This window comes from Natator depressus, chromosome 19, assembly GCF_965152275.1.
Source record: "Natator depressus isolate rNatDep1 chromosome 19, rNatDep2.hap1, whole genome shotgun sequence".
Taxonomy (NCBI): Eukaryota; Metazoa; Chordata; order Testudines; family Cheloniidae; genus Natator; species Natator depressus.
The window spans coordinates 13,369,332-13,393,448 of NC_134252.1; the positions used below are offsets into that span (position 1 = coordinate 13,369,332).

At 45.8% G+C, this 24,117-nt stretch overlaps 1 long non-coding RNA gene across 2 annotated transcripts in view; it reads right to left on the minus strand.

The window, feature by feature from the left end:
- The window catches only part of LOC141974727 (uncharacterized), a 187,545-nt gene extending 165,971 nt beyond the window's left edge, over window positions 1-21,574 (minus strand). Inside the window, exons 1-3 of one of the 2 annotated variants that reach the window (XR_012635801.1) lie at window positions 21,465-21,523; window positions 21,303-21,351; window positions 19,363-19,404 (exon numbers count right to left, since the gene is read on the minus strand). This is a non-coding gene — a long non-coding RNA (uncharacterized LOC141974727). Of the gene's footprint in view, window positions 1-19,261; window positions 19,405-21,302; window positions 21,352-21,464 lie in introns of those variants that run through there. The other variant, XR_012635800.1, reaches the window with a different exon arrangement.
- Between the last annotated feature and the right edge of the window lie 2,543 nt (window positions 21,575-24,117).

A 24,117-nucleotide genomic window follows, 5' to 3' on the forward strand; every position in this document is an offset into this window, starting at 1 on the left:
CATCGGTGATCTTCCTGATAACACCATCCTGGCCGCTATGGATGTAGAAGCCCTCTACGCCAACATTCCACACAAAGATGGACTACAAGCCATCAAGAACACTATCCCCGATAATGTCACGGCTAACCTGGTGGCTGAACTTTGTGACTTTGTCCTTACCCATAACTATTTTACATTTGGGGACAATGTATACCTTCAGATCAGCGGCACTGCTATGGGTACCCGCATGGCCCCACAGTATGCCAACATTTTTATGGCTGATTTAGAACAACGCTTCCTCAGCTCTCGTCCAACGCCCCTACTTTACTTGCGCTATATTGATGACATCTTCATCATCTGGACCCATGGAAAAGAAGCCCTTGAGGAATTCCACCATGATTTCAACAATTTCCATCCCACCATCAACCTCAGCCTGGTCCAGTCCACACAAGAGATCCACTTCCTGGACACTACAGTGCTAATAAACGATGGTCACATCAACACCACCCTATACCGGAAACCTACTGACCGCTATTCCTACCTACATGCCTCCAGCTTTCACCCTGACCACACCACACGATCCATCGTCTACAGCCAAGCTCTGCGATACAACCGCATTTGCTCCAACCCCTCAGACAGAGACAAACACCTCCAAGATCTCTATCAAGCATTCTTACAACTACAATACCCACCTGCGGAAGTGAAGAAACAGATTGATAGAGCCAGAAGAGTTCCCAGAAGTCACCTACTACAGGACAGGCCTAACAAAGAAAATTACAGAACGCCACTAGCCGTCACCTTCAGCCCCCAACTAAAACCCCTCCAACGCATTATTAAGGATCTACAACCTATCCTGAAGGATGACCCAACACTCTCACAAATCTTGGGAGAAAGGCCAGTCCTTGCCTACAGACAGCCCCCCAACCTGAAGCAAATACTCACCAACAACCACATACCACACAACAGAACCACTAACCCAGGAACCTATCCTTGCAACAAAGCCCGTTGCCAACTGTGCCCACATATCTATTCAGGGGACACCATCACAGGGCCTAACAACATCAGCCACACTATCAGAGGCTCGTTCACCTGCACATCCACCAGTGTGATATATGCCATCATGTGCCAGCAATGCCCCTCTGCCATGTACATTGGTCAAACTGGACAGTCTCTACGTAAAAGAATAAATGGACACAAATCAGATGTTAAGAATTATAACATTCATAAACCAGTCGGAGAACACTTCAATCTCTCTGGTCACGCAATCACAGACATGAGGGTCGCTATCTTAATGCAAAAAAACTTCAAATCCAGACTCCAGCGAGAAACTGCTGAATTGGAATTCATTTGCAAATTGGATACTATTAATTTGGGCTTGAATAGAGACTGGGAGTGGCTAAGTCATTATGCAAGGTAGCCTACAACCCCCCCCCCCCCCCCAAGACGTTCTGGTTAAACTTGGATTATTGCTGTGCACATTGTAAGATGAGCTATTGCCAGCAGGAGAGTGAGTTTGTGTGTGTGGTTTTTGGAGGGGGGTGTGTGTGTGGGGGGGGGGTGTGGTGAGAAAACCTGGATTAGTGCTGGAAATGACCCACCTTGATTATCATGCGCATTATAAAGAGAGGTTTCAAAGAGGGATGGGCTATTACCAGCAGGAGAGTGAGTTTGTATGTGTGTCTGGGGGGGGGAGAGGAAGGGTGAGAAAACCTGGATTTGTGCTGGAAATGGCCCTCCTTGATGATCACTTTAGATAAGCTGTTACGAGCAGGACAGTGGGGTGGGAGGAAGTTTTGTTTCATGGTCTCTGTGTGTATATAATGTCTTCTGCAGTTTCCACAATATGCTATGCATCCGATGAAGTGAGCTGTAGCTCACGAAAGCTCATGCTCAAATAAACTGGTTAGTCTCTAAGGTGCCACAAGTACTCCTTTTCTTTTTTCTTTTTACGAATACAGACTAACACGGCTGTTACTCTGAAACCTGTCAAAATGCCATTGGCCTTCTTGGCAACAACGGCACACTGTTGATTCATATCCAGCTTCTGGTCCACTGTAACCCCTAGGTCCTTTTCTGCAGAACTGCTGTCTAGCCATTCGGTCCCTAGTCTGTAGCAGTGCATGGCATTCTTCCGTCCTAAGTGCAGGACTCTGCACTTGTCCTTGTTGAACCTCATCAGATTTCTTTTGGCCCAATCCTCCAATTTGTCTAGGTCCCTCTGTATCCTATCCCTACCCTCCAGCGTATCTACCTCTCCTCCCAGTTTAGTGTCATCTGCAAACTTGCTGAGGGTGCAATCCACACCATCCTCCAGATCATTTATGAAGATATTGAACAAAACCGGCCCCAGGACCGAGCCTTGGGGCACTCCACTTGATACCGGCTGCCAACTAGACATGGAGCCATTGATCACTACCCGTTCAGCCCAAAAAATCTAGCCAGCTTTCTATCCACCTTATAGTCCATTCATCCAGCCCATACTTCTTTAACTTGCTGGCAAGAATACTGTGGGAGACTGTGTCAAAAGCTTTGCTAAAGTCAAGGAACAACACGTCCACTGCTTTCCCTTCATCCACAGAGCCAGTTATCTCGTCATAGAAGGCGATTAGATTAGTCAGGCATGACTTGCCCTTGGTGGATCCATGCTGACCGTTCCTGATCACTTTCCTCTCCTCTGTGTGCTTCAGAATTGATTCCTTGAGGACCTGCTCCATGATTTTTCCAGGGACTGAGGTGAGGCTGACTGGCCTGTAGTTCCCCAGATCCTCCTTCTTCCCTTTTTTAAAGATGGGCACTACATTAGCCTTTTTCCAGTCGTCCGGGACTTCCCCCGATCGCCATGAGTTTTCAAAGATAATGGCCAATGGCTCTGCAATCACATCCGCCAACTCCTTTAGCACTCTCGGATGCAAGGCATCCGGCCCCATGGACTTGTGCAAGTCCAGCTTTTCTAAATAGTCCCGAGCCACTTCTTTCTCCACAGAGGGCTGGTCACCTCCTCCCCATGCTGTGCTACCCTTGTTCGTGAAGAGAGAGGCAAAAAAAGCATTGAGTACATTAGCTTTTTCCACATCCTCTGTCACTAGGTTGCCTCCCTCATTCAGTAAGGGGCCCACACTTTCCTTGACTTTCTTCTTGTTGCTAACATACATGAAGAAACCCTTCTTGTTACTCTTGACATCTCTTGCTAGCTGCAACTCCAGGTGTGATTTGGCCTTCCCGATTTCACTCCTGCATGCCTGAGCAATATTTTTATACTCTTCCCTGGTCATTTGTCCAATCTTCCACTTCTTGTGAGCTTCTTTTTTGTATTTAAGATCAGCAAGGATTTCACTGTGAAGTCAAGCTGGTCGCCTGCCATATTTACTGTTCTTTCTACACATCGGGATGGTTTGTCCCTGCAACCTCAATAAGGATTCTTTAAAATACAGCCAGCTCTCCTGGACTCCTTTCCCCCTCATGTTATTCTCCCAGGGGATCTTACCCATCAGTTCCCTGAGGGAGTCAAAGTCTGCTTTTCTGAAGTCCAGGGTCCGTATTTTGCTGCTTTCCTTTCTTCCTTGTGTCAGGATCCTGAACTCGACCATCTCATGGTCACTGCCTCCCACGTTCCCATCCACTTTTGCTTCCCCTACTAATTTTTCCCGGTTTGTGAGCAGCAGGTCAAGAAGAGCCCTGCCCCTAGTTGATTTCTCCAGCACTTGCACCAGGAAATTGTCCCCTACATTTTCCAAAACCTTCCTGGATTGTCTATGCACCGCTGTATTGCTCTCCCAGCAGATATCAGGGTGATTGAAGTCTCCCATGAAAACCAGGGCGTGCGATCTAGTAACTTCTGCGAGTTGCCAGAAGAAAGCCTCGTCCACCTCATCCCCCTGGTCCGGTGGTCTATAGTAGACTCCCACCACGACATCACCCTTGTTGCTTACACTTCTGAACTTAATCCAGAGGCTCTCAGGTTTTTCTGCAGTTTCATAGCGGAGCTCTGAGCAGTCATACTGCTCTCTTACATACAGTGCAACTCCCCCATCTTTTCTGCCCTGCCTGTCCTTCCTGAACAGCTTATATCCATCCATGACAGTACTCCAGTCCTGTGAGTTATCCCACCAAGTCTCTGTTATTCCAATCACATCATAATTCCTTGACTTTGCCAGGACTTCCAGTTCTCCCTGCTTGTTTCCCAGGCTTCGTGCATTTCTGTATAGGCACTTGAGATAACTCGCTGATCGTCCCTTTTTCTCAGTATGAAGCAGGAGCCCTCCCCTCTCGCCCACTCCTGCTCTTGCTTCCTCCCGGTATCCCACTTCCCCACGGGCTTTGGTCTCCTTCCCCAGTTGAACCTAGTTTATATTTTATTTTATATTTGCAGTTCTGCATCTCCTAACTCAAAGCAGGGTAAAGAAACCACCAACTGGCAGGAGAGGAAAAGTTTAAATACAAATTAATCTGCCCTGTTACGTGTCATCAACAGCACTGGCACTATGAAAGTTCACTATATATTAGGAAGTATATATTTTCCAGTGTAGTTTTGCTTCTCCTTGTATTGAAGAAGTTGGCATTCAATGCCTGCTGCAACAGACTTCTATCCAATCACTCTTCTCCCCTCCAGATTTCTTTGTTTGGGGAGAAATCTCACCACAATGATAAACAGATGCCCACAAATTGGTTGTGCTGTTAATATGCTTTCTTTAAAATAAAAAAAAAAAAAAAAAAAAAAGAGCCAAATCCACACCAATGTTTTTCCCCACTCTACAAACACTGAACAGAGAATCTGCCCCATTCCAAAGCCTTCTTGATGCCCTCCGAAGACATAATCAGCATCTGGGTCACTGAAGACGACAAGCTCAGGGGATTGCTGAGATGTTTCCCTTCTTTTTAAGGGATGCAGGAAAGGCTTTGAACAGTATCTGTGTGCCTTAGATAACAGCGAGGACCAGGCTTTTGGTTGGAACGTGACACGAATGGTAGAACATGTATTTTGATTTTGCTAGAACAGGTGGAGATGATGCATGTTTCTTTGTTGGATAGTTCTAAAACTCACTAATTAAGAGATGACACACAATTGCTCCCCACCCCCCAATCTATGGTTTGGCCAAGATTTTCCAAAATTCCTTGTATTTTGGATTCCCAGCTTGAGGTGCCTTAAAGGGGCTTGAGTTTCAGTAAGTGCTGAGCACCCACCCTCTGTAGTTCAGGCCCCTTTAAGAGGTTTCAGGTTGGGTGCCCAAAATCACTTTGGAGAATCTTGGCTATTCTTTGAACTGGTTGAAAAATGGGGCCTTTTTCTGCAGAAAAAAAATTAGTTTTGTTTTTTTTTTTTTTTTTGGCAGAAATTGTAGATAAAATTGGAGGATTTGGGTCAAAAACTGAAATATTTTGATTTGGAAATGCCACTGTGGTGCCTCATGGAAGCTGTAGTTCCAATTCCTCCTGCTCCTATTCTCTCTATAGGTAGAGCTCTTCAGTTGACTATATCTCCAACAATACTCCCCACACGCTCCCTTGGACAGGCAAAGCAGTGCATGAAGGGAGTCCCTGGCCACAGTGCCTCATGGGAGATGTAGTCCAGCTGGAGAATCCCACCCACACAGGAGAAAGGAGATGACCTGAGGCCAAGTGGCATCATTTCCAAATTGAAACATTTTGTATTTGGGGCATTTGTTTTTTCTAATGAAAACCTGAAAGTGTCCACAAAAAGCATTTGCAGCAGAAAACACAATTTTCTATTGAACAAACAGTTTCAATGCCAGATTTTTCAACAGGCTCCAGCTATTATGGCCCAGGTTTCTGAGAATCTGGATTTATTACATTAATGGCCAAATCTTACCTACTTTGCTTCCGTCATTGGACCCACTGATAGCAATAGGGCTACTTATAGTTAAGCTCATCTCACTGCAGAGAGCTAGCATGATGTCCCTATGCACAATTAAAGTCGCATGGAAGCCCTCAAAGTGGTTATTTCCAAAGTAAATGGTGCATGGCCTTGTACTGCTCTTCTCCACAGCGATGAATGTCACCCCCCCTGCGAGTAAGGCAAGCGGCATTGGGCCATAACACCTCTGTAGTAAAGCAAGTAGCTAGCAGCTTTATTGTGCTATCTGGCTCCAGGAAACTAAAGTCTGAAAGCCAAAAATGTTTCTTTTACACTAGCGGAACATCCTCCAACACAAGTTGTCATAAATATAAAGGAAAGGATAACCACCTTTCTGTATACAGTGCTATAAAATCCCTCCTGGCCAGAGGCAAAATCCTTTCACCTGTAAAGGGTTAAGAAGCTAAGGTAACCCCGCTGGCACCTGACCCAAAATGGCCAATGAGGAGACAAGATTCTTTCAAATCTGGAGGTGGGGGGGACAAAGGGTTTGGGCTGTCTGTGATACCTTTGCCGGGAACAGATCAAGGATGCAAGCCCTTCACCTCCTGTAAAGTTAGTCAGTAATCTAGCTAGAAAATGCGTTAGGTTTTTCTTTGTTTTGGCTTGTAAATTCGCTCTGCTGGAGGGAATGTGTATTCCTGTTTTTGTGTCTTTTTGTAATTTAAGGTTTTGTCTAGAGGGATTCTCTGTGTTTTGAATCTGATTACCCTGTAAAGTATTTACCATCCTGATTTTACAGGGGTGATTCTTTTACCTTTTCTTTAAATAAAATTCTTCTAAGAACCCGATTGACTTTTCATTGTTCTTAAGATCCAAGGGTTTGGGTCCGTGTTCACCTGTACCAATTGGTGAGGATATTATAATCAAGCCTTCCCCAGGAAAGGGGTTGTAGGGCTTGGGGGAATAGGACTTCAAGTGGTCCTTTCCTGGTTTTGTCTAAAACACTTGGTGGTGGCAGCATTTTACCTAATCCAAGGGCAGAGACTTTGTGCCTTAGGGGAAGTTTTAACCTAAACTGGTAGAAATAAGCTTAGGGGGTCTTTCATGCGGGTCCCCACACCTGTACCCTAGAGTTCAGAGGGGGGGGGGGAAGGAACCTTGACACAAGTCCTCCTCCTCCTCCTCCTCCATCCTGCTCTTACACTCATGCCTCCCATCTAACCTTGGCATAATCCCTGCCCTCTCTGGGTCAGATTCAGACCTTGTCTAAGCAGATGCTTTCTGGGTGGAATTGCTCCCGTTTACCCTAGGACTGAATTTTGTCCCCCTTTGCCTCCCACCTGTCTGCAAATCTACTTCTCTTCACCTCTGCAACATTGCCCAAGTCAGCCACTGCCTCTTCCACCACCTCCTTTGGGAGCCTTACCCAGCCAGGACTTCATTTCACAATCCAGTTCCAACTGCCTATCCTGTCTCCAATCTCCCCATGAATGTACTGCAGGGTATGACATGGGCCTGGTCTCTCCATTCCAGCCCCCACATCTCTGCTCGCATTCCCTCCACTTCAACATTCATGGTATAAGTGCTTTCTTCTCTGCCGTTCCTGCCATCTGCAACAGCCCGTCTGCTTGTCTTCACCTCATTGACTCTTCATTTCTTTCCAAATTTTATATCATTCCTTTTGCGCTTGTGTCTCTCTCTCACTAGCCTTAGGACCAAGCACTTTAATTTGTTCACCATGCACTGTTTCTACACCACTGCCTTCTCTAACGGACACCATCGAGCATGTACGGACTTGCAGTACTTAATTCTCTAAATTGTTTTCAGATGCAGATTGCATGTAATACCATAGCACTGATCTGAACAAAATGGGCTGGGATTGGTGAGAACCCAAATGAGTTCACCAATCAGCAACTTCACTCACTTCTATGATTATTTATTATTTGCATTGTGGCAGTGCCTACCAGCCCCAGTCATGGAACAGGACCCCAGTGTGCTAGGTGCTGTACAAATATAGAAGAAAAAGATGCATCCTAAATATAAGATACAATAGGTGGATATAGACAGATGGGGGACCATGAGGAAACAATGAAACAATATTGATCAGCATGGTAGACAGTGATTTCATCCCATCTTTAGTCATTAAGGCAGTTTGAATTATATATATATTTTTGTATGAAAAAATTTGGATCAACTTGGGCCTTTCCTGTTAAATGAATCAGGCATGAGCAAGTCACTTATAAATGTTGGCACTAAAGCCTGATACTGGAAACATTAACACACATATTTGACACCAGGTTACTCCATTAGCTCCAGCTTCATGCACTAATGGTGACAGGTGAAGTACTTGATAACAACTAGAGCTCTCTGGAGGAGTGAACTGCTGTTTCACAGAGGATTTTGAAATTTGACTTGGTTCTGAATTGGAATGAAACCCAAAAATGTAAAAATTCTCTATGAAGGAAAATTACAAAAAAGTAATTAATTTCAGGTCTATCAGAACAGTTTCTTTTGACTTTTACATTTTAAAATTTGTTGCATTAATATAAAATATTCAAACCAAAAAGTCCTTTCAAAATTAAAAAAAAAACCAAAAAAAAAAAAACCACCATATTTAGTTCTGAAAGCATCATACTGGTCCATTTCAACATTGGTGATACTTTCCCCCCCCAGTTTTCTTTTCTGAAACAAAATCCCAGAGAAATAGACCTATTTCAAACTATCTCAATTTCGATGGAACTGCAGTTTTACAAAGGGATGTGGTTCTGTTGACGTTTCTCTGGCCAGCTCTACTGTTAACCCAAGATGGTTTTCTGACAGAAGCGGTAAAAAAGACACAGGCCCCAGTCCTGCTTAACTTTACTTATGCGAATAACCCCATAGCATTCAATGGGGCTACTCGTGAGAGTAAAGTTATACAAGTTCATACGTGTGTAAGCAGAGTCAGGATGAGCCCCACCCTGAGATATGGTGGGCAGTTGTGGAAAAGAACTTCAGGGGCTGATCTCATTTGCATAGGCACACCCACCCCACCTAGCATGAGCCCATAGCTGCCCAAATGGTCACTTTGCTGCTGTGGGATCCCCAGTTTCTCTGTTATTGGGGCAGGAAGAATAAATTATTATCCTGATTATGTGAATCAAGGACGGAGGAACTGTCCTTGGCCTTTTGTTATGATGGAGGGACTCGCCATCAACTAAGTAGCACTCGCTAGGCAAGGGACATGGGTTCCAAAACTCAGTGAATTGAGAAAGGCTGGGGACAGGTATTAATATCTGGTGGGATGAGCCCCTAGTAAGGGCCCTACATGCCAATTGCATCTCCACTTCTCTCCACTGTGGAATATCAGAGCTAATTTTGATTCTATGAGGAGTCTAGTTACAGGCTGCTGAGCTGAATTCACTTTGTGCCAATGGTGCCCCAGCACTGAGGCTCCCCTACTGCAAGCTGAACTCACAAGAGAGCTAAAATGACTGAGAGCTGAAATCCCCGAGTGTTGTATTTCGTGCGGGGGCCTGAAGATACATGGCGGAGCAGTTTGTAGAACAACCGGAGCAGCTCATGGGACAGCTGGCGGAGCGGAGTGGAGACCCATGGAGAGGTGGGGCAATTGGCTTCGGACCACATAAGGTACCCCTTAGACCCCCATCTCCACCCAGGTTGGGAAGTGGTTCTGTTGACGTTTATCTGCAGATAAACTTTCGAACTCTGGGGCTGCACTGACCAGGGACAGAGACTTTGGTTCTTGAGTCCAACAACCCAAAAGGGAAAGGACACGGCCCAATTTGCTTGGGGTGGGTTTTTGCTCGTGGGTGGTGTTATGAATCCTGTGGGTGGTGTTTCCCCAACATAATGCCACATTGTTTCTCTCTGTTATTAAAAGGCTTTTGCTACACTCAGACTATGTGCTTGCGAGAGGGGAAGTATTGCCTCTTAGAGGAGTCCAGCAGGGGTGGTATATATTTGTCCCAGGTCACTGGGTGGGGGCTCGAGCCGGTTTTGCATTGTGTTATTGGAATGAAACCCCTAGATACTGAACCCGGCCCTTGTAGCTGCCAACTCTGGCAGGCAGAAGGGTTACACGTGTTTGTGGGATTGGCACATATACCCCAGCTAGGGTGACCAAACGTCCTAATTTTATAGGGAAAGTCCCGATATTTGGGTCTTTGTCTTATATAGGCGCCTATAACCCTGTCCCCACCCCCATCCCGATTTTTCGCACTTGCTGTCTGGTCACCCTACCCCCAGCATATTGTTACTGCTGAATTACTTTTTATTTTATGGTAGCCCTGGTCTACATACTATGCCCTGGTCACATGAGATGGCCCAGTTGGTGAGACGAGGCCCAGTTGGTGAGACGAGGCCATGTTCTATCGACTAGACAGTCAAAGGAGCACAGAGAAGTGAATGGATTTGCCCAAGGTCAGGGCAAAGCTAAGAACAGAACCCAGGTCTCCTGAACCCAGCACTCTATCCTCCAGCTCAAACTGCCTCAGGTGGCTTTTAATGGCTACTGAGTACTACTATCCACCACCATATGTGAAGTACATTACAGAAACCAATTTTCTGCAGCCCCTTTGCAAACACTGTAGCAGTCCCAGTGGGTGGATAGGGCAGACAAAGGGGAAAGAGATGCACAGAGTGGTACAAGAACTTGCTTATAGCCACACAGCAGGGCAATGTTAGAGCTGGGACCACAACCCACATATAGTGAATACAATGCCTTATCCACGAGCCCACATTTCCTCCCCATTGAAGACATACCGAGATCTATGGTGATGCAGCTGAGGAGTATAAGCTCTTTTGCAAAGAGAAGTTGCAAAAAGCAGAATTTTAAGCGGCAGCAGTTGAAGCGACAGCAAAACTAGGGAAATAATTCAATCCATTTATCAAAGGGCTCATCAGCCCCATTTCCAGACAGGTGAGGCAATAATAAATACAGAGCAAACAAAGTTAATCTGTAATTTGGAACATTTTTCTAAAAACATTTTCCATCAGAACAGCTCTGCTAGTTGTCTCCAGAGCTTTGTTTCTCTTTCTACATTTCTTTGCCAGCAGACTGCAGAAGGCTTGTTAACTGTACAATTCCCCTTTCACAAAAGGACAATATTTTACCAATCAGCTTTCCTTGGGAATAACCTTTGCTTTCAAAAATCAAAGGGTTTTTCTAATGATTTAGAGTCTCTAGTTTTTATGGAGGGGGGGGAGTAGAAAAAGCAACACCCGTCAGTAATTCTGTTCAGATAAGAGAACGGCACTAAATCACTTCCAAAAGGAGAGCAAAAGGTTAAGATAAGGGCCTATTCTGTTCAAAAGGATCTCAATAATTCCATTAGCAGGACAGGGAGAGAGAACAAGTAAAAAGCAAGCCGCTGAAGTAAAGATAGTGCAAAATATATTTTCCTGAGAGTTTAACATAAATTTAGTTTCAATGGAATTAGAAAGAATATTCTTAACGAATGGGCTTCTTTTTTATTAAAACTGAAAAGACATGAAAAGCCAACCCGAAGACTTATTGCGCAGTGAAAACCTCTTAAAAGGTTTGCCCATAAACTCTCCGCTGTCTGCTTGTGACACTTATCCATTTGGTCTATTGTAAAGCTACTGTGGACTCATTCACCCTCCTCCTCCACCACCACACACACTTCGGCTGTCCGCCTAGCTCCTCTCAGGCAGGTTTTGGTGTCTGTTGATGTAGACGGTCTGGAAGACTGGAAATGGCAGACATGGGCATTTCAGGATGGGGAAAATGGAAAGGGTTAGGTTTTCCTGGGCAATTTTCAGGATGTGCTTGACATAGGGCTGGTTGAAAATTCACTGTTGAAACTGATTTTTCAATGGAAAATTAGGATTTTGATTACGTGATTCTTCCCCCCCCCCCCCGAGAAGTGGGTGCTTCTCACAGAAAATGTTGATATTTTGTCAACAAAATGAAAGCCAAAATATTTGTGTTTGGTTGAAATTTTTCATTTTTTTCAGCAAAATATTTCTGCCAAAGACAAAATCATCTGTGGAAGATTAAAAAAAAAAAAAAGTTTTCTTTGGTTGAAATTTCCCCATTTCCTGACTGGCTCTAGTCTAGGGGCTGTTTTCCCAGCCCAGGAAGGGCTGCCAAACCCACACCCAAATCTCTTTAACACCCTTGCTTTGGGGCCTAATTTATTGTTCAGATACAAAACTCAGACAACACACAAAGACATTGGATGGCTGGAGCTGGCTGCAGTCCCCAAAGGCTTTCCCCCGTCTTCCAGGGGAAAAGAGTATACACCATTCACTTCCCTTTCCTTAGAATCCAGTTTTCCCTTCTTGGTGTACCCCACGCAGTCATATAATAGCAAGGGAGTCCTGCATCCTTTCCAGGCTACTGTGTTGTTATCTTGTCAGAACATCTAAGAGCTTGTCTACACATGAAAATTAATCTGGAATAACGTAGGGTGTGAATTTAGAGTGGATTAGCTATCCCAGATTAACTCCACATGCAGATGCTTTTATCCAAATTACTTAGCTTAATCCTCAAGTCGGGGATGGCAATATCTAGCTCTTACGTAGCACTTCATATCCATAGAGCTCATCGTGTTTTGCAAAGGAGAAGTATCATTCACCTCATTTCACTGGGGTGCAGAGCAGTGCAGTGACATGCCAAGGCCAGTGGGAACAGAACCCAGTACTTCAGAACCAAGCATCCTACCCACTAAGCCAAACTGCCTTCTCCACGAATAGCCTCATCACACAAACCCTACCCAAGGGGAAAGGACTATGCCATTCCCTGGCCTCATGGGGATGCAGTGACTGGTCGCTCTGTGCATCCCTGAGAAAATGGATTGCCACAAAAGGCATGTGTGCATTGAGACCCCACGCCCCAAACCAAGACCACTGAGCCAGCCGGCTGCACCATTCCAGGAGGTGGTGATGTCTAAGCACTCACTGTGGGCACATGGGAACTGGGGGAAGCACTGTACCCATCCTGTGTCATATGTCAATAAAGCTTGTACTGAGTAAGGGGAAGGGCTCTGTTAAGTGACTCGGTTCAGAGCCAATGCCAGATTCACCATGTGCATAAGTAGGGGCAGCTCCTTGGAAGGCATTTGACCTGCTCTAACCTATGCCAGTGTAATGCGGAGAGACCCCAATTCTCGGTGGGTGGCATTGAACCGGGGACCTCTGGAGCTTAGTGCATGAGCCTCTACCACATGAACTAAAATCCAACTGCCTCTTAGCTAAGGCTGTAGAGCAGACTCATTTAACTCTCTAAGTGGTCTCGGTGCCACTAGATGGGACAGAACCCCACACCCAGAAGGTGTGTGTGTTACACCAGCAGTGGCGTGGGCTCTGAGAGGGTTGAGCTGGGATCTAATGCACCAAACTTGCCAGGTTTTCCCTCCCATCTGATCAGCGAAAACATGATAGCAGGTCTTTCTTAGGTTGAATGATCCCAGAGCAGGGACCATGTCTCCTCCATAGTCTATAAAGCACCAAGAACATGGCTGGAGCTTGATAAGTTAATCATAAAACAATACAATAATAAAAAACCAACAGCAATAAAGTAATGAGCTCTGGGACCCTTTGCACATTTCAAAAGCATTGGCTCAGGGAAGGAAGAGAGATGATCCAAATCGTGGGTTCTCAAACTGTGGGGTTGCTACCATCCTGCCTTAGCCAGCCACCATTCCACATTTTCTGTAATAAAATAATAAAACAACACAATAATAAAATAATAATAATAATTAATAATTTGCCCTTCTAAAGCACCTGCCAGCTGAGGATCTGTGAGCACTTTACAGACAAACAGACCTTATTAAACTGCATGGCAACCCGATGAGCTAGGAACATATTCCTAGTGTGTGGCCACGAGAAGTTTGGAGAAAAGGAGGCATGGAGCAATTGCAAGCTCTGATCCAGCATGGCATCTAGGCATGTGCTGAACTTTAAGCAAGTGCACTGTATGTAAGGGAGCAGTATGACTGCTCAGAGCTCCGGTACGAAACTGCAGAAAAACCCGAGTGTCTCTCGATTAAGTTTAGAAGTGTGAGCAACAAGAGTGATGTAGTGGTGGGAGTCTGCTATAGACCACCGGACCAGGGGGATGAGGCTTTCTTCCAGCAACTTGCAGAAGCTACTAGATCGCACGCCCTGGTTCTCATGGGCGACTTTAATCATTCTGATATCTGCTGGGAGAGCACTACGGCAGTGCATAGACATTCCAGGAAGTTTTTGGAAAATGTAGGGGACAATTTCCTGGTGCAAGTGCTGGAGGAGCCAACTAGGGGGAGAGCTTTTCTTGACCTGCTGCTCACAAACCGGGAAGAATTAGTAGGGGAAGCAAAAGTGGATGGGAATCTGGGAGGCAGTGACCATGAGATGGTCAAGTTCAGGATCCTGACATAGGGAAGAAAGGTAAGCAGCAGAATACGGACCCTGGACTTCAGGAAAGCAGACTTCGACTCCCTCAGGGAACTGATGGGTAGGATCCCCTGGGGGAACAACATGAGGGGGAAAGGAGTCCAGGAGAGCTGGCTGTATTTCAAGGAATCCCTGTTGAGGTTACAGGGACAAACCATCCCGATGTGTCGAAAGAATAGTAAATATGGCAGGCGACCTTGCGGATCTTAAACATAAAAAAGCAGCTTACAAAGAGTGGAAGATTGGAAAAATGACCAGGGAAGAGTATAAAACTATTGCTCGGGCATGTAGGAAAGAAATCAGGAGGGCCAAATCGCACCTGGAGTTGCAGCAAGCAAGAGATGTCAAGAGTAACAAGAAGGGTTTCTTCAGGTATGTTAGCAACAAGAAGAAAGCCAAGGAAAGCGTGAGCCCCTTACTGAATGAGGGAGGCAACCTAGTGACAGAGGATGTGGAAAAAGCTAATGTACTCAATGCTTTTTTTGCCTCTCTTCACGAAAAAGGTCAGCTCCCAGTCTGCTGCGCTGGCCAACACAGCATGGGGAGTAGGTGGCCAGCCCTCTGTGGAGAAAGAAGTGGTTAGGGAATATTTAGAAAAGCTGGACGTGCACAAGTCCATGGGGCCGGATGCATTGCATCCGAGAGTGCTAAAGGAGTTGGCGGATGTGATTGCAGAGCAATTGGCCATTATCTTTGAAAACTCATAGCGATCGGGGGAAGTCCCGGAAGACTGGAAAAAGGCTAATGTAGTACCCATCTTTAAAAAAGGGAAGGAGGAGGATCCGGGGAACTACAGGCCAGTCAGCCTCACCTCAGTCCCCGGAAAAATCATGGAGCAGGTCCTCAAGGAATCAATCCTGAAGCACTTACACGAGAGGAAAGTGATCAGGAACAGTCAGCATGGATTCACCAAGGGAAGGTCATGCCTGACTAATCTAATCGCCTTCTATGATGAGATTACTGGTTCTGTGGATGAAGGGAAAGCAGTGGATGTATTGTTTCTTGACTTTAGCAAAGCTTTTGACACGGTCTCCCACAGTATTCTTGTCAGCAAGTTAAAGTAGTATGGGCTGGATGAATGCACTATAAGGTGGGTAGAAAGTTGGCTAGATTGTCGGGCTCAACGGGTAGTGATCAATGGCTCCATGTCTAGTTGGCAGCCGGTATCAAGTGGAGTGCCCCAAGGGTCGGTCCTGGGGCCGGTTTTGTTCAATATCTTCATAAATTATTTGGAGGATGGTGTAGATTGCACTCAGCAAATTTGCGGATGATACTAAACTAGGAGGAGAGGTAGATACGGTGGCAGGTAGGGATAGGATACAGAGGGACCTAGACAAATTAGAGGATTGGGCCAGAAGAAATCTGATGAGGTTCAACAAGGATAAGTGCAGGACTCTGCACTTAGGACAGAAGAATCCAATGCACCGCTACAGACTAGGGACCGAATGGCTAGGCAGCAGTTCTGCAGAGAAGGACCTAGGGGTGACAGTGGATGAGAAGCTGGATATGAGTCAACAGTGTGCCCTTGTTGCGAAGAAGGCCAATGGCATTTTGGGATGTATAAGGAGGGGCATAGCCAGCAGATCGAGGGACGTGATCGTTCCCCTCTATTCGACATTGGTGAGGCCTCATCTGGAGTACTGTGTCCAGTTTTGGGCCCCACACTACAAGAAGGATGTGGAGAAATTGGAGAGAGTCCAGCGAAGGGCAACAAAAATGATTAGGGGTCTGGAACACATGAGTTATGAGGAGAGGCTGAGGGAACTGGGAATGTTTAGTCTGCAGAAGAGAAGAATGAGGGGGGATTTGATAGCTGCTTTCAACTACCTGAAAGGGGATTCAAAAGAGGATGGTTCCAGACTATTCTCAGTGGTAGCAGATGACAGGACAAGGAGTAATGGTCTCAAGTTGCAGTGGGGGAGGTTTAGGTTGGATATTAGGAAAAACTTTTTCACTAGGAGGGTGGTGAAACACTGGAATGCGTTACCTAGGGAGGTGGTAGAATCTCCTTCCTTAGAAGTTTCTAAGGTCAGGCTTGACAAAGCCCTGGCTGGGATGATTTAATTGGGGATTGGTCCTGCTTTGAGCAGGGGGTTGGACTAGATGACCTCCTGAGGTCCCTTCCAACCCTGATATTCTATGATTCTATGAAGTAATCAAGGCTAGGATTTGCAAAGTAGCGTAAGGGAATCAGATGCCCGACTCCCACTGAATTTCAATGGGCACCTAACTTCCATAGGCTAATAGGAAAATCCCAGTCTATGTTCTTTGCTGTACCAGTGATGGACTTAAGTACATGCGTGAATTGGTACCTGAGGCCCCGATCCTCAAAAGGTATTTAGGTACCTAACCCCCATGGAAATCAATGGTCACTGAAAGAGCTGAGAACAGAACCCCAGATCTTCTGCCTCCCCCATCCTGTGCTTTAGACTTTTCCCACCTGCAGGAGGGAGGGGACAGACTCCTAGGGAAGTACTCCTTTTCTTTTTTCTTTTTAAAAACCAAACTGTTCATTATATAAAGTCCCCAAGGAGAGTGACCCAGCTTCCTTTATGTAACCAGTGATCAAACAACCAACAAAAGCCCCTGGAGCTATTCTCTATTAGCTGTCATTTCCAAACAGACAGAGAGAGAGAGAAAAAGCAATCTTTGAACCACCGCAGATCACATCCTGACAGCTTCCGAGTTGTTAGTAGGGACAGCATTAGCCCAATCTGTCATCTATCCATCCCGGCTCGTCCTGCTGTAACTCACAGAGATACATTCCTTGTCATCTCCAAAAGGGATGGGGGCAGGAGGGGAAAGTTATTACTTAAGGGAGCGGCGGAGCACATGGGACTTGCATTGCATAACGAAATCTCCTTCTGCCATCCGCATTCATGCATCACCATTTCCACTGCAACATACAACAAGAAGAGGGAGGCAGGGTTAACCTGCAGGCCTTTGTAGAAACTCCAAGTCTGCTGTTGCTAAAGTGATGTTGTGCAGTGGTATCACTGGTGATCTCTGTGAAGGTCGTGCTGTGGCTAAGAAAAATGTTGGCACCTATGCACCCATGTCACCTCCCAAGCGATGTGCACAGGGGAGAGCTAAGCAGGGTGCTGCTCACTGGGTGCTCAAATGGGAGCCTGCTCGAGAAGATGCTGCAGGAAGCAGTGAGTGTGCTCCAGTAGGTGGTGCTCTTCCCTTTAAATCACTGTTGTACCCGTGCCCTGTGCAGCGAGAGGAAGGCACTGCCATGCCTTTAAAATGAGACAGAAACTCGAGTCCAGAGCGGGTCACAAAAGACACTGTTCACAAGAGCAGGGGTATTAACCACAATGTTCAGACTTGATTCCAACTCACATAGTAATGTTCTGTTTAACCAAATTCCTTCCTGATATTCTTCCTTGTGGTTTGACCTAAACATGTTATGTAATATAGTTATGTTATTACACCACTGCTGTGTACCACCCCAGAGTCAGCTGCATTTCAGCCATTCTGCAAAGCATTTCAAGGCTTATAAAAGATGCTATACAAATCACTTAATAATGAGTGGTATGCAACAAAAAGATCACACAATAGATGGAATGAAAAAAAAACCATTTGAATCAATCTGTAGAAGATCGAGCACTCACCGCCACGGTGCCTCCTGCTGGTCAGTCTCAGGAATTAGCTTCTGAGCCTCAGAGCGCCTCCTGCTGGCTGATGTCTCGCCTGCCACAGGCCCCGTGTCTCTCCTGGACCCCAGTGCCCTCTCAGCTTGGGGTGCTGCCCCACACTCTGTGTCTTCCCTCCCAGGGGAACCCCAATCCCCTATACCCACCTTGCCTCAGTGGCTACTGCCAGTCATCATGTAGCTCCCTTTCACTAGGGCAAACTGTAGTCTATAATGGTCACTCATCATTTGCAAGGGAGTTGGACCTGCTGCCTTTCCCTGCAGCCCCAGTACCTCCCCTGGCCTTTAGCCAGGCCTCAGCCTGGCGACTTGCCTGGCCCGAGCTCCCCTGCTCTGCCTACCCTTCCTAAGCTCTGCTCTGCTCAAGGTATCCTGTGCTTCCAGGCAGCTACGCTCTTCTCACTCCAGCCCCTCCCTTAGCCCTTATATCAGGGCCAGCTGTGGCCTGATTGGGTGTGGCCCCAGCTGTGGCTGCCTCCCCAGTCAGCCTACTTGAGCTGCCTTTAATCTTTTCCCTTAGGAGCGGGGTAACTGCCCCGCTACATAATCATAGAAACATAGGTCTCAAAGGACTCTTGAAAGGTCATTAAGTCCAGTCCCCTGCCCTGAGACAGGACCAAGTAAATCTAACCCATCCCTGACAGGTGTTCGTCCAACCTGATCTTAAAAACCTCCAGTGGACTGGGACTCCACAACTTTCCTTGGAAGCCTATTCCAGAGCTGAGCTCGCCTTCTAGTTAGAAAGTTTCTCCTAATATCTAACCTAAATTTCCTTCACTGCAGATTAAGCCCATTGCTTTTTGCTCTACCTTAAGTGGACGTAGAGAACAATTGATCTCCATCCTCTTTATAAAAGCCCTCAACATATTTGAAGACTTATCAGGTCCCTCCCCACTCTAGTCTGGAGAAAAGAAGACTGAACATGCCCAGGATTTCTAAACCGTTTATCATTTTTGTTGCTCTCCTCTGGACTCTCCATTTTGTCCACATCTTTCCTAAAGTGTAGCACCCAGAACTGGACACAATGCTCCAGCTGAGTCCTTACCAGGGCCAAGTAGAGTGGGACAATTACCATCTGTGTCTTACATCTGACAATCCTGTTAGTACCTCCCAGAATATTAGCCTTTTTCACAGCTGTATCACATTGCTGACTCTTATTCAATTTGAGATCCACTCTAACCCCCAGATCCTTTTCAGTGTCCTTTTCAATGTCCGTGGATAGTAAACAGATGGGAAATAACCTTCTTGAGGGGAACAGTGGGTTGGGATTAAATGAAGACTCTTTTGCAGTATTCAGCTAACTCTTTTACAAGAGATGAGCAAACACTCTTCAAACAAATGGAGAACTTATTTGAAGCTTTTGAACCCTGGAACCAACAAGGATTAGTTCAAATAGCAGCATTACTTACCTCCCATGGTACCATATATAAAGCAGCGATCTGTAGCAAGTTGAGAATCACCTGCCTTTAGTGAAAAGCAGAACAGTAGCACATCGTCAATACCTCTGGCTAGATCAGCTGCAAATGGGGATTGACTCTACCACCTGTTGACCCTGTGCCAAAAAAGGGCATTTTACTGCCAGAGCTAACAGATCCCCTTCTGCCTGGTCAGACCTGTAGCAAGCTCGTAAACCTCTCTCTGGTCCAGCCACGAGGTGGGAACAGAATGCGAGACTGTAAGTGGGGCTTCTAGGTACCACTGTAATGCAAATACTACTTAAACTCTGAATATTTAAATTTTGACTTCCAATTGACTTTTGCAAACTCTTGAAGCACTGCTGTGTTTTAGTTCTTTCTTTGATTCGCCTGGTAGTCCCAGAAGCAATGCAAGTATTATGTACCAACAGGTATCTTCATCATTTGCATGGCATAATGCTTCAATTCAAATGAGAAATATCATAGAAGATTAGGGTTGGAAGAGACCTCAGGAGGTCATCTAGTCCAACCCCCTGCTCAAAGCAGGACCAACCCCAACTAAATCATCCCAGCCAGGGCTTTGTCAAGCTGGGCCTTAAAAACCTCTAAGGATGGAGATTCCACCACCTCCCTAGGTAACCCATTCCAGTGCTTCACCACCCTCCTAGTGAGATAGTGTTTCCTAATATGCAACCTAGACCTGCCCCACTGCAACTTGAGACCATTGTTTCTTGTTCTGTCATCTGCCACCACTGAGAACAGTATATGTGGATTTGACAATTACAAGGGAAGACAGTGAGATGTAATCTAGGTATTGCAGCATGGGACCGGCAACCACATCCTTTTAGCTCTAACCCTGGCTCTGATGTGGACTCAGGTAGCTTTGGACAAATTAGTTCAGCAAATATTTTCAGACATGGGGTAGAAGAATCAACTCGCTGCTGGTGCCGTCTCCTGGCATAGCAGCCTCTCCTAGTTTGTTGCCCCAGCTGACAGCTCCTGTAGTGGTCTGTCTCTTGTTGTGACTCAACGCTCGGGCCATATCACTTTTGGTCCCAGGCCTTCCATGGTAACAGGGAGTCTAACACATAGAAGTCTAGTGACCTTACAGCAGGCCTGACTCTGGGCCTGTGATCCATGCACCCTCTCATCTCAGGGCTTTCAAGTATCATTATCCTCCTATATCAGGAGTCTTCACACCACCTTCCCCAGTGGCTAGTAGGGGAACCCAGCCCTTCCCTCATTTCTGGGCCAGATTTTTAAAGGTATTTGGGCACCTAGAGATGCAGACAGGCACCTAATGACACATCCTTTAATACACTGTTGCCCCTTTTTGATGCAGGTGGCTAGTTAAAGTCTGGGGCCTAGGGATGTTCCAGTTGGGTGTAGAAACTGATGTTAGTCAGGGATTTCTCTGATGCAGTGTTGTGTATTTATAATGAATGTACAAAGCCCTGTCTCTCTGAATGTGGAAGGAATCACAGCTTCTTTTTCTCACAGCACCAAGAACAGTCTTTACAGCCTGCTCTCCTGACTCAAAAACCTCTCCCCAGGTTTCTTCCAGGGGAAGATAAGATGCTTTCAGCTGCTCCTTCCAGCTGTCTGTCAGTCCCTCTGACTCTCTGTGTTCTGCCCTCTCTCTCATACACACTGTCAAGGTTCCTTCCCCACTCTGAACTCTAGGGTACAGATGTAGGGACCTGCATGAAAAACCCCTAAGCTTATTTTTACCAGCTTAGGTTAAAACTTCCCCAAGGTACAAACTATTTTACCTTTTGCCCTTGGACTTTATTGCTGCCACCACCAAGCATCTAACAAATATAGAACAGGGAAAGAGCCCGCTTGGAAATGTCTTTCCCCCCAAAATACCCCCAAGCCCTACACCCCCTTTCCTGGGGAAGGCTTGATTAAAAATCCTCACCAATTTGCATAGGTGAACACAGACCCAAACCCTTGGCTCTTAAGAACAATGAAAAATCAATCAGGTTCTTAAAAGAAGAATTTTAATTGAAGAAAAATAAAAGAAGGTAAATACCTTACAGGGTAATCAGATCCAAAACACAGAGAATCGCTCTAGGCAAACCCTTAAGTTACAAAAAGACACAAAAACAGGAATATACGTTCCATTCAGCACAGCTTATTTTATCAGCCATTTAAACAAAACAGAATCTAACGCATATCTAGCTAGATTACTTACTAAGTTCTACGACTCCATTCCTTTTCTGTTCCCAGCAAAAGCATGACACAGACAGAGAGAACCTTTGTTTCTCCCCACTCCAGCTTTGAAAGTATCTTGTCTCCTCATTGGTCATTTTGGTCAGGTGCCAGCAAGGTTATCCTAGCTTCTTAACCCTTTACAGGTGAAAGGGTTTTTCCTCTCGCCAGGAGGGATTTTTACCCTTTCCTTTATATTTATGACACACTCACACAGCCCCCTCTGCAAAACAATCCTCAGCAAAAGCTCCTGGGTGGGTCTTAGATGGGGGCTTATCCTTACAGTTATGCTAATTAAAGGGTGAGTGCACAGCTATCAATCTCAATGAGATTTCCTCTCAACCCTTAACAAGGTTTCACCCAGCTTTTAAAAGTATTTATCCTCACAATACCCCTGTAAGGTAGGGCACTGCTGTTATTGCAGATGGGGAATTGAGCACAGAGAGAGGGGCCAGATTTTTAAAGGTATTTAGATGTAGGTGGGCACCTAGTGTGATTTTCAAAAGCACTGAGGCACCTTAGTCAATGGGAATTAGGCACCTTGGTGCTTTTGAAAATCCCATCAGGTGCCTATCTGCATCTTTAGGCACCTAACTATAATTCAAACTTGGGCCCTCAGTTCCTAATATTATGTCCCCACATTTGAACATGTTGGCCTGAACCTCTGCAGCCTAAATTTTCAAAAATACTTAATGATTTGGGTGCCTTGAGACTTAAAGGCACCTGATTTTCAGAGGGTGGTTGCTTCAGGCCTTCTGCAAATCAGGCCCCTTGAAAGTGTATCAAATTGCCCTGGCCTCCTCCCTGCCTCCAAATGGAGGCACCCCAAATTGCTAGTCACTTTTGAAAATTAAGGCTTACAATGCTTTGGTTTTCCCAGTTATCAAAGATGGATGATACCTTCCTGCCAGGAGTGTTTGTGTGACTGATGGTTGCCTGGGGGTTGCCCTAGCCTGAAACTCACAAGACCAGCATTCAATTCTCTGCTATGCTACATGACTTCCTGTGTGATCGTGGGCAAATCACATAGGGTCAGATTTTTAAAAATATTTGAAAATCCCACTAGGCTCCTATCTGCATCTTTAGCTGCTTACAGACCTTTTAAAAATCTGGCCCTAAGTGTCTCTGTACCATCTCCATCTGGAAAAGGCAGACAATAGAAAATGTATCTCACAGGGGCATTGTGAGGATAAATACAGATACTAGGATTATGGGGGCCAGATAACTCCCACAGATAGAGCTTGTTTTTTTGAAAGTGTCTTTCAGATGGCAAAGGCAGTACAGGCCCTAAGTATTTTGAATGTTTCATGAAACTTGAAACAAGTTTTGGGATTCTTTCCCCACTCTCACCTCCCCGGGTCTCTCAGTTATTTCAGGGAAGGCATCCTGATTTAGTGGGGGATTGCTCCTGCTTTGAGCAGGGGGTTGGACTAGATTACCTCCTGAGGTCCCTTCCAACCCTGATATTCTGTGATTCTATGATCTGTTGCCTGATGCACCATGATTCCCATCACAATCCATTATGTGAGGCAGCTCTGTAGGTCCATGAATCTGCTATGAGTGAAATCTAAAACCACTGTTTGAATGTCCATGTGGAAACAGGAGTGGCTGCCTAGGCCCAGGTTCTTTAGTGGATGCCCCCTGTACAGGTGGGTTTCTGCTACAAAAGTAGGGTGCAGATTCTCAAGACCCTAAAATTCTGATCTGCGATTGTGGCTGGTGTTCACATCCAGGCATTTTGCCCCTTGCAGATGTATGGCCTGTGGGTTGACTATTCTGGTCTTAACCAATGGAGGTTGTAATAGTAGCAGGGGGCATTTTTCGCCCCTGCACTTTACCTAGAAACTAATGGTGCAATATGGTTTGTGCCAAATCCAGGGTTCTTTTTGTAGGGTCAGAATAAAGGGATGCTTAGATTCCACCCAGAATCCCAGGGCAGCAGGACAATCCTGCTAATAAGATCAACAGAAACGATTCACAACGTTAACATTTAAATCACCATCATTAGGCTCCAGAGTCCAGGAAGATGGATGGAGGTGATTCACACCTCTCTTAGAGCTGTCTGTAGACATCACATCACATGTAGGAAGTTTCTGCTGCTACTTGAAGAAATAGAAACTGTAACAGACAACACAGGACCATGTGTAAGTTACTATAAATAAAGGATCCATTGTAATTTTCACCATCCTCACCCCCCTCAGGGTAGGATCTTCCACTGTCTTTTCTAACCTTGAAATTTTTCCTCCCTCCTTACACGTTGGCTTGTGTAGTAGAGGTATTGGAGGGCAGCTGCATATAGGTAACATCATGGGTGCTGGAGACAGGGAGAGGAAAGTGCCATTCGCCTTCCCCCCTTTTTATGATGGAGGGACATCTGGGCCAAATTCGAGTGAGTGGCATTGCTGGACCTCCTGCATTGGCGTACCCCCACCCCTTGTGTGCAGTCCTTCCGGAATGCACAGGTACCATTGATTCAGGTCTCACAGGTGTGGTTCCTTTTACATGTCTCCAGCTGCTTTTTACAGACATGAAGGGGCTTGCTTGCAACGAAGACTGGGGACTCAGGTGGAAAAGCAGCCAGCTTAACTGCTTCCACTAAGGGCTGCCATGCAATAATGGTGAAGAACCACAGAAAG